Below are 13,324 nucleotides of genomic sequence, written 5' to 3'. Positions count from 1 at the left end.
GTAAAATACTCCATGAAATCAGTCTTTGTAGACTCGGCTTAATGGCAACAACAACAACAAAAAAATGGACAATCTCAAAAGTTTCATTATAACAAAGGAAAAAAAAGTATCATTCAAGCAAAACAACACCCTATTGAACGTGATATATGCACATCATATATACAGCAAGGAGCTGATATCCAAGATCTACAAATAATTTATACAACAAGAAAACAAATAATTAAAAATGAGAAGACCTAAATCGATACTTCTCCAAAGAAGACAAACAGATGGCCACCAAGCACATGAATAAACATTCAACATCTCTGATCAGGGAAATGCGAATCCAAATCACAATGATACCTCCTCACTCCCCCATGAATGGGCCATCTCAATAAACCAGGTATAGAAATGCTGGAGAGATTGTGGAGAAAGCATTGTTCCCTTGTACACTTTTGGTGGGAATGTAGATTGGTCCAGGTCCTGTGGAAAACTGTAAGGAGGTTCCTTAACATACTAAAAATAGATATACTTTTTTGACATCAATTCCACTCCTAGATGCAAAAACACTCATTTGAAAGGATACATACATTCCTAGGTTCACTGCATCATATTTACAACCACCAAATTATGGAAACTCCCTAAGTGCCCAACCACATAGGAGTGGATCAAGATGTGGCATTTATACACAATAGGATACTACTTAGCTATAAAAAAAAAAAATATGACTTATTACCATTTGCAACAACATCAATGAAAGTGGAGGAGATTATGCTAAGTGAAATAAATTTAAAGGACAAAGACAAATACTAAATGGTTATCACTTGTATGTGGAATATAGAGAAATTAAAGGAACTGACAAAATGAAACCAAAACAAACTCTAGAAACATGACTACAGAATTCAGCTACTAGAGGGAAGTATTGGGTGGGGGTGGAAACAAACAGGGGAGGGAGCCCAATGGTCTATGGTAAAGGACTATGGGTATTTGGTTGGTGGGTATGCTGTGGTAACATACATCAGAGGAGGTGTGAATCTTTCCCCTAAATGGTACACAATGCTATTAACCTATGTTACCTCAATAATAAAAATACATTAGCTGGTTCAATGGAAAACGACATATAAATCAACTAGTTTCTTAAACTTTGTGGTTTGAGGGCCTCCCCAGTGGCGCAGCGGTTGAGTGCTGGGTTGCGAAGCTGCCCGCAGCCTCTGTGGCGCCGGTTCCATCCCCGGCTGCTCCCTGGCCACCGGAGGAGGGTCCCACATGGCACACAGACCTCTCCTGCCACCCGCTGCTCCCCTCAGCAGTGTACTTCGGTCCTTCTGCCTGCTCTGCTCCCCGCTCTGGCTCTGGTGAATTCTCTCACCCTCCTGCGCTTCTGACTGTACCCAGTGCTTGTATAAACAAATAAATAAATAAATAAAAAACATGCCTCTATAAAAAATAAATAAATAAATAAAATGAAAAACTTTGTGGTTTGAAATAATAATTTGATAGTTTGGGATCATTTTGCCTAGTGAGTTTATAAATTTGACAGATTTAAGTGCACACAAACCAAAATGATACAATTTATGTTAAATCAAGTCAGTTAAATAGTATCTCATATCACAAGTATGAGACACTAAAGAAATATTCAGCAAACAGTTCCAGATCTCAATATTAGTTGATTCTGTAATAAATATTTAGACATATGTAGAAGTTATACAATTGGAGATACTTTTGTAATAAGGGGTATGCTTTTACATTCCAATGCAGGATATGAAAATTGGGTGCCCTTGTAATAATAATCTATTTTGTCAGTCCTTTAATACCCTTGAGCTTCCTCTCCTTTCCATAGTTTATTGTGATAAAAAAAAATAAGATGGTGTGGGCCTCCCCTGGTGGCGCAGTGGTTGAGCGCTGGGCTGTGAGGCTGCCTGCAGCCTCTGCAGTGCCGGTTCAGTCCCTGGCCACCGCAGGAGGGTCCCACATGGCACGGCGGACCTCTCCTGCCGCCGGCTGCTCCCCTCAGCAGTGTATTAAAAAAAAAAAAGTAATAAGATGGTGTATGAAAAACACCTTAGTGATGTTTGGTACAAAGTAGTGCTAATTGTCTTTGCCTATAAGTGTTCTTTCCACTATGTTGAAATGAAAAAAAAAAAAAAAATCAGTTGAATGATTTCAGAAGCTGAAGCTCAAACTTCCATACATTATAAAATAAGAAAATGTGTTTAAAATAAATTAAGTATCCTGAAGAAGCATACAAACATATTTCAGTTAATGGCTTTCCTATAATCTTCATTGGGAAATCATAATCACATCTAACATTCAAGAATAAACCTCTATTTCCTAGAATTGACTAAGCCTTTGTAGATCTATCATAAAACACAATGCAGCAAATGCTATGCATCTAAAATTTTTCATGTAATTTCCTATTCAGTGTAAAAGAATATGTATTTTATCTTAGATCTTTTAGAAGGAGATAGCAAAATTTCTCTGTTGAAAAAATGTCTAACTTTGTGATGAATCAACATATTACTTGATGACATTAAAGAAGGAGTTTTTGCTATTCTTTAGGGAAAATAATTCTAGATGCTTGTCATTTCCTTTTACAGGTGCACTGGTGTTCTTCCAGAGGCATATGATTGAACTTTTGCAAGGTCTTTTAAAACAGAAAATCAAACAAAACAAAACAGGAGCAGCATTTGTAATGTGTAATGTCACTTTGGAATATCTGAAAAAAAAAAACATTTTTACTTTCCATTGTATTTTGGGAAGGGGATTTAATATACCAGAGACAAATTATGTGCCAAGAGAAAGGTGTTTAAAATAGATTGTACATGCTGACTTTGAACAGTGGTAGGCAACTATGACAGGTCAAGGTGTAATAAGGAACTGAAGTTTGTGTTTATAACACTATGTTATGAGAAGCATTTTAAATTTTTGAAGTTTCTGGAAATAATGCTTACCTTCATATTTGAAAGCATGATAGCCTTTTTTCCATTAAAAGGGTAATTAAAATGCAATAACTGGCATTGTGGAAACTTTCCTAAAATAAAACTTAAATTAACATCTGAGGAGAAAAATTATTTTGCAAAGGCCCCTGAAGCCTACAGTGTTTAAATAGAAGTTTCCAATCAAAAAGTTTGTTGAAAAAATGTTTATAACACAACCTAAACCCTACAAAATGTACCAATTTTCACATACCTCATGGGGAATTTTATTTAAGTTGTCCCTTGTTGAAATTATTTATAAGTTTATATATTTACATGGTGGAAGCTGAGTTAGAATATAATTTAAAACCAAAAGTTCAAAATAAACCTATTTTCCAAAAGAAGACCCAAAATTCTTCCTTTGTAAATCTCAATAAAAATGACATTTTAAGTTTCCTTTGTGATTATTTAGATTATAATAAGGTGCTCTTGTGGACTCATCCTGAACTGGAAGAAAATTCGTGACCATGATCACTTCTGCTGGGATCAGTCCAGTTTGCTGCCCTTGTGTCCTTCAACTTGGACACTTTGAGCCATGGAGGCATGTCAAACCATTTGTCAAACTGTGGAGTCCTTTTTCCATTTGTGAGGGAGAATATGAAGAGCTTTAGTCCTGCTACCTAATGATTCCTTTACCTTTGCCATGGCACACTCTTTGACCTTCAATGTGGTACCTACACCTGGATACTTACCTTATTTCTTAATCACTGGGTAACATCTGGGTTCTCATTTTGGTTCCATGAGTTCTATTTTAAGATCCTGCCTCCAAATCTTTGTGCCAGTCCTTCCTGACATTGACTGACAATCTGAGTGGGTTAATTCTGTCTTCCTCAGAACACGATGTCCACCAATTGAAGTCTCCCATGTCTTCACAGGCATGTTTTGAGCAAGGAGCAGAATTAATACCACTTCAGTATATAAGCCTCCATATAGAGAACTATTCAAATGAAAGATTACAATTTACTAATAATCTTTAACAACCAAAATCCAAAGACATATCTGAGTCAAAGTAAAATGAGATTGTCATTACTGTGTTTCATAAAGTATGTGTTCATGTACATACACACAACCCCCCGCTATCTCTTGCTCTATCCTTGTTTTCTTCCTCCAACTCCTCCTCCTTGCAAAGTCAAAAGAACAAATTAAAAAAAATTCATAGGACAGGAGACTCCCTGAAGGTGCAGGGGTTATAGACAGCGCTATCAAGTTATCGCCAGCCACTGCAGCACAAGTTCGATCCCCACCTGGCCAGGGAGCTAACCCACATGGCGCTGCAGACCTCTCCTGACTTGCCCGCTGCTACCCTCAGCAGTGTATTTCAGTAGATCTGCCCGTTCTGCTCCCCACTCTGTCTCTGGTGAATGCTCTCACCCCTCGCACCTCTGGCCTACACCCCAGCTCTTGTATGCATAAATAAATAAATCTTTAAAAAAATTCATAGGACTCAAGAGCACTAGATAGTAAGTCTTCCTACAAAGGGAACTCTCATGATGTTATGGACAAAAGCATGGGATCTGGGTTCAGAAGCACGTAGGTTTGGATCACATGAGTCTTTAACATAGTTTTGACTAATTATATATGATTTCTAAGTTATTTATTTTTACCTGTAAGATGAAGATAAGCATATCCATTCCATCATTCAGGAAGTGAGCAAAGTTCAGATAGTAGACACAATATGCCCAACATCACATCTAGCATAAAGTAAGTGCTCAGGCAATTTTCATTTTCTCCCTTGCCTAATTTCCTTTGCTTTGATAACTAGATATAGTATTAATCACTGTGCATATCTCATGAATTGTTAACCACTTGGCATTTATACTTTTTCATAGACCCAAATATACATGTTAATATGTACATACAGGGGAAAAAATCCATTACTGTATATTGTTCAGTGTATTTTCTGATGGCAAGAAGGGGCTATTATTAGCTTTCAGCCTATAAGAAAGTATTAAGCAGATGGTGTTCTACAATTTCTTCTGATGAGCATTACTATACTACCATCTGGTCAAATATTTCTGCCAAAATTGGGGATATTCTATTTATTAAAGATGAACATGGGCAGCACTGTTTAGTGTTTACTGAATACAGGGTCTTCTCCTATTTATTTAGTATGCTACTAAAAATATTAATGCATAAAGGGTAATAATTTATAATTCTAAAGGAAAAAGATCAATATATTGCTACGTATTAAAACCTCTGAAGTCATTCAATAAATTATCCTAGAAAACAGAGGCCAGAAAACTGGTGGTTTGAGATTGTCAAAGTTCATTTGATGCTATGAAAAGTTACGATAAATGTCTATACTTTCTATTAGTATAGATCAACTACTCAAATGATGCTAGCTGGAAGAAATTACACAAGAACATCACAAATCCACAGAATTAGAAGGGATGAGGAATTTCTAATTTTCCATACAGTATTTATATCTATAAAATGATAATTACACCATAATCCATGTAGTTCTGATTCATTCACGGCCCCCATTTCCTGAATGTATCCAATTTATATGCCACAGTCTTAAAATTGGACAGAACTTTGAAGGACATACAGAACAACTTCCAAACCCATTCAGATATTTTTTCTACATCATAGACAAATATTTCTTAATTTTCCATTTCAGAAATTTCAATAGCAAAGAGCTCATTACTCACACATTAGCCTCTGGAACTTTATAGAATATAGTATCAGAAGGAAAGAGTCAAGATTTTTAAAAAAATTAACTAAGAGATTTTCATGCTGGGGCTACTTACAGAGGCATGGTAAGGGTTCATAGAATTATTAAGAAATGGCAGGCAATGTATAACTCTGGAGTATTTTGCTATCTCTGGGCCAGAATAGTCAGAGGTACTTGTCAGTAATTTTCCCATTCCCATCATGCCCTCAGTAAAAATCTCGAGTTAAAAATACTATGGCATCTGCTATTGCTCATGCTGTTATTTCATTTTTAATAAAGATTTATTGATTTACGCATACAAGAGCTGAGGTGTAGGCCAGAGAGGTGGTGGGGGGGGGCGGTGAGAGGATTCACTGGAGACTGAGCTGGGAGCAGAACAGGCAGATGGACTGAAATACAGTACTAAGGGGAGCAGCAACTGAGACAGGAGAGGTCTGCTGTGCCATGTGGGTCAGCTCCCTGGCTGGGGATCGAACTCGTGCTGCAGTGGCTGCTGATAGCTTCATAGTGCTGAGACTTAACCCCTTACACCAACATGGATGCCCCTGTTATTCCCTTTTTAATAAGAGTTTTAATGTCTATGTCATAGTTACTGTCACCTACACATCTGTATCTCAGTTTATAGATGAGTCTTCTACCAGCTGGCCACTTGATTCTTTGAAATCACCTCCAATAATTCTCCACCCTCCCTAATTCACTCTGTTTCATCCTGTAACTACATCTTCTTATAGCCTCGGTTTTACTGATGACCAATTCACATTTCTTAAGTCACTGTTATAGTTAACTCCCAAACCCTAGGTATTATTTTAATTCGTGCTCAGTGATTCCTCGATTTATTATTATGGATGAGCTCACTGGCTTCTCTTAAAATAAACCCTTTACTTTTGCACTAGGACCTGTCCCTTGCCACACTAAAAAATATTACTCCCTTCTGTTACATGCATCATTAATTTTGAATTGTTCAATTCCTCTCATTACCATAAAAACATGTTTGAAATTCATCTGAAAAATGAAAAAAAAATGTTATTCCCATTTTCCCTAATACCATACCTTTTTTTTTTACTGTAAAATGCCCCCTAAGAGCTGGCTATATTTATTATTCTTAATTCTTCATTCTCTTCAACACAATCCAGCTATGTTTTTGCCCTTATTATACCAAAATTTCTCTTATCCAATTCTCCAATGCCATTCTCATGAAAATGACTGATTCATTTCTGGTACTTATTTTGCTTCTGCTATCAGTTCTGTCTTCCATGATGTCCTCTCCCATATGTATTCCAGGACATAATTCTCCCATGGTTTTACTCCTACCCCTGTAGTCTACTCTTTCTAATTTTCCTGCCATGGTATCTCTTCTCTATTGTCCTCTTAATATTGTCCTCTTAATATGTCTTAGGCGGTAGCCTTCATCCTCAAAATCACCACTTTGAAATAATACATTCCTCAAACTTTAGTATTTCCAAGAGTGAATTCTTTTTTTTTTTTTAATATATTTTTAAATGAAAGGTTTATTAGGTAAGTAGAAAGAAAAAGAACAGTCAGAGATGGGAGGAGAGTGGCCACTTTGTAAAGGGAAAAGATTTGTGAAAAAAAAACACCTACATAATCATTGGTGGGCAGCAAGACTGAATTCTTTATCCCCACCAAATTAGCTTAATTGTGCCTTTATTCATCCTCCCAATTGTGAAATGCAAATATATGGGGTTATTTTCTTTTAAACTCCACATTCATTCTTTATGAACAACTGTGAATTCTATATTCAAAGTCTATTAAGTACACTCCAACAATTTTATAACATCTCTCTTTTTCGATTGCTACCATCTTGGTTTAAACATCCATTATCTTTTTTCTGGAAATAGTTACATAAGTCATCTCCCTGCTTCCAGTTTTGCCCTTGTAAAATTTCTTTGTGGTACAAGTCACAGTGGTCTTTTAAAAATACCTTATCGAATACTTTTAAAAGCTCCCTGTGTCACTGAGAATAAACAACTTCTTACAATGGATCAAAAGACTTTACAGGATCTGGTCCCTATGGTTCTTTGCTTAAGTCCTAGCTCCCTACTCGACTCCTTGCTCAGTCCACACTAGACTCCCAATCATTCTGGCATTCCTTAAACAGTACAGGTATACTCATTAAGGTATGCATACCCGTTTCTCTCTCTTTTGGAAAACTTTCCCCATATGACCACATGTCACCTACCTTACCTCTTTCAAGTTTTTGTTCAAATGTCACTTTCTCAATGAGGCTTACTCATACCACACCACATTATTTAAAATTTCATTTTGGGGACCTCCCTGGTGGCGCAAGGGGTTAAGTAAGACACAGAACAATGAAGTAATCCCTGGCCAGGGAGCTACCCACATGGCACAGCAGACCTCTCCTGTCTTGCCCACTGCTCCCCTCAGCAGTGTATTTCAGTCTGTCTGTCTGTTCTGTTCCCTGCTCTGTCTCTGGTGAATCTTTTCATATCCCCCCACATCTCTGGCCTATATCCCAGTTTTTTTTAATGCATAAATAAATAAATCTTTAAAAAAATAAAATTTCATTTCATCCACTCGGCATTTCTCAGACTTCCTACCTTGATCTACGTCTTTTCCCCATGGTATATCAAATTAACATAATATAAAATTTACATATTTATTAGCTATCTCTACTTCCTGAAAGATCCACTAGGGCAGAAATTGTTCTATCTGCTGATATAATCCAATAAAAACTGGAATAGCTTGTGAGACAGGGGGCCTCTTGGGTGTGCTTGTTTCTTTCCCCGTGCATGTAGTCTTGAAAATAAGAACACTAATAACAGTTCGTATAAATGATTGTTTAATGAATTACTGCAAATCATTACTGAATTATCTGTTCCTAGTAACTTCTTTTAGTCACTTGTCTTAGCATGCCAGTGACTATCCAGCAAACTGTTCCTGGCCTGAGGACAGAAGTGTAGGACCCAGTGGGTGGTGCATGCATTTTAAGAATCCTGAACTTAACGCTTCCCTTGTCCTCATTGTAATGCTAAGATCTCCACCTCTAGGTGGGGTTTGTCCTCCTTCCTCCTTTTTCTGAACATGCATGCATGCAAAAGCATGTTTTCTACTGTGGCAGCACCAGTCTGACCAAAACCTCCTCCATCCCTTCCCACACCCACACCCATCATCCCTTGTCTTCCTTCCCTCACCCATCATCCCTTGTCTTAGGTTCTTGTCACCTATGTAAGGGAAAGGCTGTTGTCCCTCAGGGAGATACTCATCCTTGAGGTCTCCTTGGAGCTTTCTGTTGTCTGTTACTTCAACAAATCTAAGCTCTAACCAACAGACATGTTTGGAGTCACCTCATTCTTGAGTGAGGAACTTAAGAACCCTCTATCACTGGCTGGTGATATTTGCATGTCATAGAGACTGAATATTTGTTGAATGAATGCAAGGCTGTCAGAATGTGGGAGGATTAATACAAAATAACCATCTAAATTTTATGATTCAGTGAGAGAGGTGTTGAGAAAAGGTCAAGCTTGCTTTTTGAGGAAGCAGAGAAGTAACTTCTTGCAAAGTTTGAAGTAGGTTGAAGCAGGGTACCTTAGATGATATATTGTGAAGACTTAGTCTCAGAAACCCCTATATATGCAAATGTTTTCAGAAATTATAACAGGGTGGTCCCCAGGAAAGGGGGAAGTTCCAGGTTCCCTGCCCCACCCAAGGGAGGGTGGAGCTGAGCAGGGAGAGAAGAAGCTGCAGAAGAGACTGAGGAAGGAAGCAGGATGGAGCCTAGAGACACGTGAAAAAACTGCGCTTGTCTTTTGGTCGTGAACAGGGTGACACAGATGTGGGTGAGACCCGTGGGGAGGTGACAATGGCAGCTTTTACCTTGATGTTGATTTTACTCTTTTCCTTCTGGGCTTGTCTGGTTGTTTCTGACCCTTTTCTGTGGTTCCCCACTGGAAGGTGCTTTAGACTTGTGGCAGGCTTTGGGGCCTTTCTCTGGGCCAGTCCCATTTGGATGGAGTTTTACCCACGAGGGGACGGGTAACTTTGGGTTCTTGATTTAGAAACTAGACTCTTTGCCTTACCTGTATTGTTTCCTAGTTTTATTAAAATTCCTTCCCATTAAAGTCTCATATGTTTTGTGTTGATGCGGCGGATGGCAGAACCCATTTAGAATAGACAGGTTCGCGGGGTTTTGGGCTGCCCCTCTCCCTGTCCTATAACAAAATTACAACTTGATAAAATCAGAGCTTCCATAGAAACACGACCTGCATATTCAAGCAGAGTATCTGAGTTCAAATAAACCTGCACTTTAGCAATCCTTTTTAGTAATGTTTATGTACCTTTAGAAATAATGTCTTGGATATCCCTGGTGGCTCAGGGGTTAAAGTCTCAGCACTGTCAAGCTTTTTGTCAGCTACTGCAGCCTGAATTTGATCCCCAGCCTGAGAGCTAACCCACATGGTGCAGCAGACCTCTCCTGCCTTGCCTGCTCTCCTCAGCAGTGTATTTCAGTAGATCTACCTTTTCTGCTCCCCACTCTTTCTGGTGAATCCTTTCACCCTCTGCACCTCTGGCCTACACCCCAGTTCTTATATGCATAAATAAATCAGATCTTGAAAATGAATAGAAATAATGTCTTATAAAATACTTTCCTGGCAAATATATATCTTAAATAGTTTTGCTTGAGGAAGGTATGAGAGAGGCATCTGCTTGGGTGTAAACCAACAATGAAAAGACATAAAAGCAATCCCTGAATGAAAATATACCTACTCATAAAATGCAACAGAATAATCAGAATAACAAAGGCAAACTGTTTTATAGGTTTGGACTTCCCTTCCAGTGGAAAGACAGGGAGAGTCAAAATCTTAGAAAACAATTTTCCTATGTTAAATGTTATCCATTTGCACAGACCATAAGTATACATACCAGTAACCTACATTTTATGAGAAATAATTGTGAAAATCTCATTTCCAGTGTTTCTGTACTTTTGGAAATTTTTTTATATGGTGCCCATAGTTGAAGGATGAAAGATCGAGTAATTATTTTTCCTATTTCCCTAGCTATATATCAGAGAGATACACTATGTGCACAGCAGCATCCCTGGGCACTATTACTAAAAGTGAGTATCATATCATTGCCTTGAATTGCTCTTTCAATTCCACGCAAGCTCAAACACATGAAAGATCATAAAGCAATGAAAGATGAAAGATCATATGAAAGATCACATGAAAGATCATAAAGCAATCCATAGCCACTGCAGCACAAGTTCAATCCTGGACAGGGAGCTACCCACATGGCACAGAAGACATCTGTCTCACCCACTGCTCCCCTCAGCAGTGTATTTCAGTAGATCTCTCTGTTCTGCTTCCTACTCTCTGTTTCTGGTGAATCCTCTCACCCCCTGCACCTCTGGCTTACACCCCAGCTCTTGTATGTATAAATAAATAAAACTTAAAAAAATAAAGACGTAAAGCAATCTTATTTCAAATGATGGACATTTAATAGGGGGACTCTGAATAGGATTGTTGTCTGACAGGCTGGCAAGTTAGGGAAGCAATTACCTACTGAAGACAAACTCATATTGGGTTATTGAGGAAAAAATTTAACAAATGTCATGCTGAGTTTGATCTTTAGTCAAATCTCAAAGCTTTACATATGAAAAGAAATAAAAACCCACATTACTTCTGAAAATACAGTAGATAAGATATTCTGAATAGTTTAACCATAAAATTATGAAAGTACTTTTAAGCTGCCATGCAGATGAACTCAAGGTGATAACAACATTCTTTTTTTCATTTTTTAATCACAAAAATAGTGGGAAAATAAAAAGTAGAGCATAAAAATGACTAAATCAGGGGCTAGCAGAAATGTTCAGCTCAAATGTTTAAATCATATCTTTAGGTGAGTACACTGCAAAATGATACTTTTTTTAAAGTATCTTAAAAGATACTCTTCTGTCACAGAAGGCATGATTCTTTCAAGCAGATGTTCATCAATTTGTTGCTACTACAAAGGATAGAAAGCAAAGAGATCACGAGTCATCTTTTTAAACAATTTCGATGGAACAAATTTTAATTTTTTTATTAAATCATTTTAAGATTTTTGGTGGTATGTGTGTCATATTTTGAAATCTTAAATTCATCTACTAATTCTATTTCTATTTTATGTTGAACCACATGAAATTGTTATGGTAAGTAAAAATGTTCAAGTGTCACCTTTTTAATATCATTTAACCTAGAAATTTAGCTTTAGATTATTTTTACTTCCTCTATACAATCCCAAATCATCTATAACTTGACACAATTCTATTTCTTTCTTCCCAACACATAAAAAAAAATCCGTTGGTTGTATTTTTTGCAGTATCTGACTTCTAGCTCAATGCTATGTAGGAGAGGTGATAGCCTTGTTTTACTCCCCATGTGGAAAAAACTCCTTTTAAATTATGTAGCAAGACAATAGTACCTCAATAAAACCTCCTTCAATATCAATTCCAATAAATATTTTATAAGTTTTAAAATATATTCAATCTAACCCATTTTACTCTTGCTTTGCTGAATCTATATAACTGAATCATAAAAATATGTTAAATCTTATAAAGTCCTTTCACAAATTTATTAAAATATTGGAAAGATTTTATATGTCATCTTGGCTGGGCTAGCGGATGCCCAAATAACTACTGAAACATTTCTGAGTGTGTCTGTGAAGTAGTTTCTGAAAGAGATTAACATGTGAACCAGCAGACAAGGGAAAAAAAGCTGACTTTCACCAATGCAGATGGGTTTCACTATCAGGTTAGGGTCTAAATAGAACCCAAAAGCTAGAGTAAGAACAAATTGGCTTTCTTGATTGATCTGGAATACCCATCTCCTGTACTGGGACATGCACACTCATTTTTCTTAGACATTTAAACTCAGAGTAGAAATTACAACACCAGTTCTCCTGGCTGTCAAGTCTTAAAACCAGGAGTAAATTGCACCACTGGCTTTCATGGCTCTCCGGTTTGCAAAACGAACGTCTTCATGAGTCCAAGAAACTGATGTAAAAATAGGGATGAAGATATTGCCCTATTGGTGACATGTTTTGGCACTGATATGGAAAGTTTTGGAACTGGGTGGTGGGTAGAAGCGCTAAGAATTCTGAAGTGAGCATTTCAAAAAGTCTGCATTGTCATAAATGGATGGTGAAGAGATATTCTCATCAGGGTTCAAAAAGAAAACAGTAGAGAAAATATCAGTTTTCTTAGAGAATAATTCTGAACAGACTTCAGTAAATATATGAATAATAAAGACCATTCTAATGAAGTTTCAGATGGTGGTTAGGAACACATTTTTGAGAACCAAAAGGGAGATCATATTTTGTGATTAAGTGGCAAAGAATGTGGTTAAATCTACTAGTGTCCTAGTGTTTTTGTGGAAGGTAAAACTTGTGAGAGATCAAATTGGACAGTTAGTTATTTCTAAGAAAATTATTGAAGGAGAGTTCTAGTTACTGTCAACTGCTTATAGTAATATTAAGGAGAAAATTATTTAAAGATGTAATAGAAGATATTTGCAAGTCATATGTTCATCAAGGGTTAGTTAATATCCAAAATAAAGAAATCATAAAACTCCACTACAAAATAATACAGTTAAAAATAGGCACTTGTCCAAAGAAGATATACAGCAATGAAATGTCACCTCTCACCTGTAAGAACAGAGAATATCCAAAAGTATAGCAAGTG

This window comes from Talpa europaea (assembly GCF_964194135.1).
Source record: "Talpa europaea genome assembly, chromosome: 2".
Taxonomy (NCBI): Eukaryota; Metazoa; Chordata; class Mammalia; order Eulipotyphla; family Talpidae; genus Talpa; species Talpa europaea.
The sequence above is the reverse complement of the archived record's forward strand: the minus strand, read 5'-3'. Positions refer to the sequence as shown.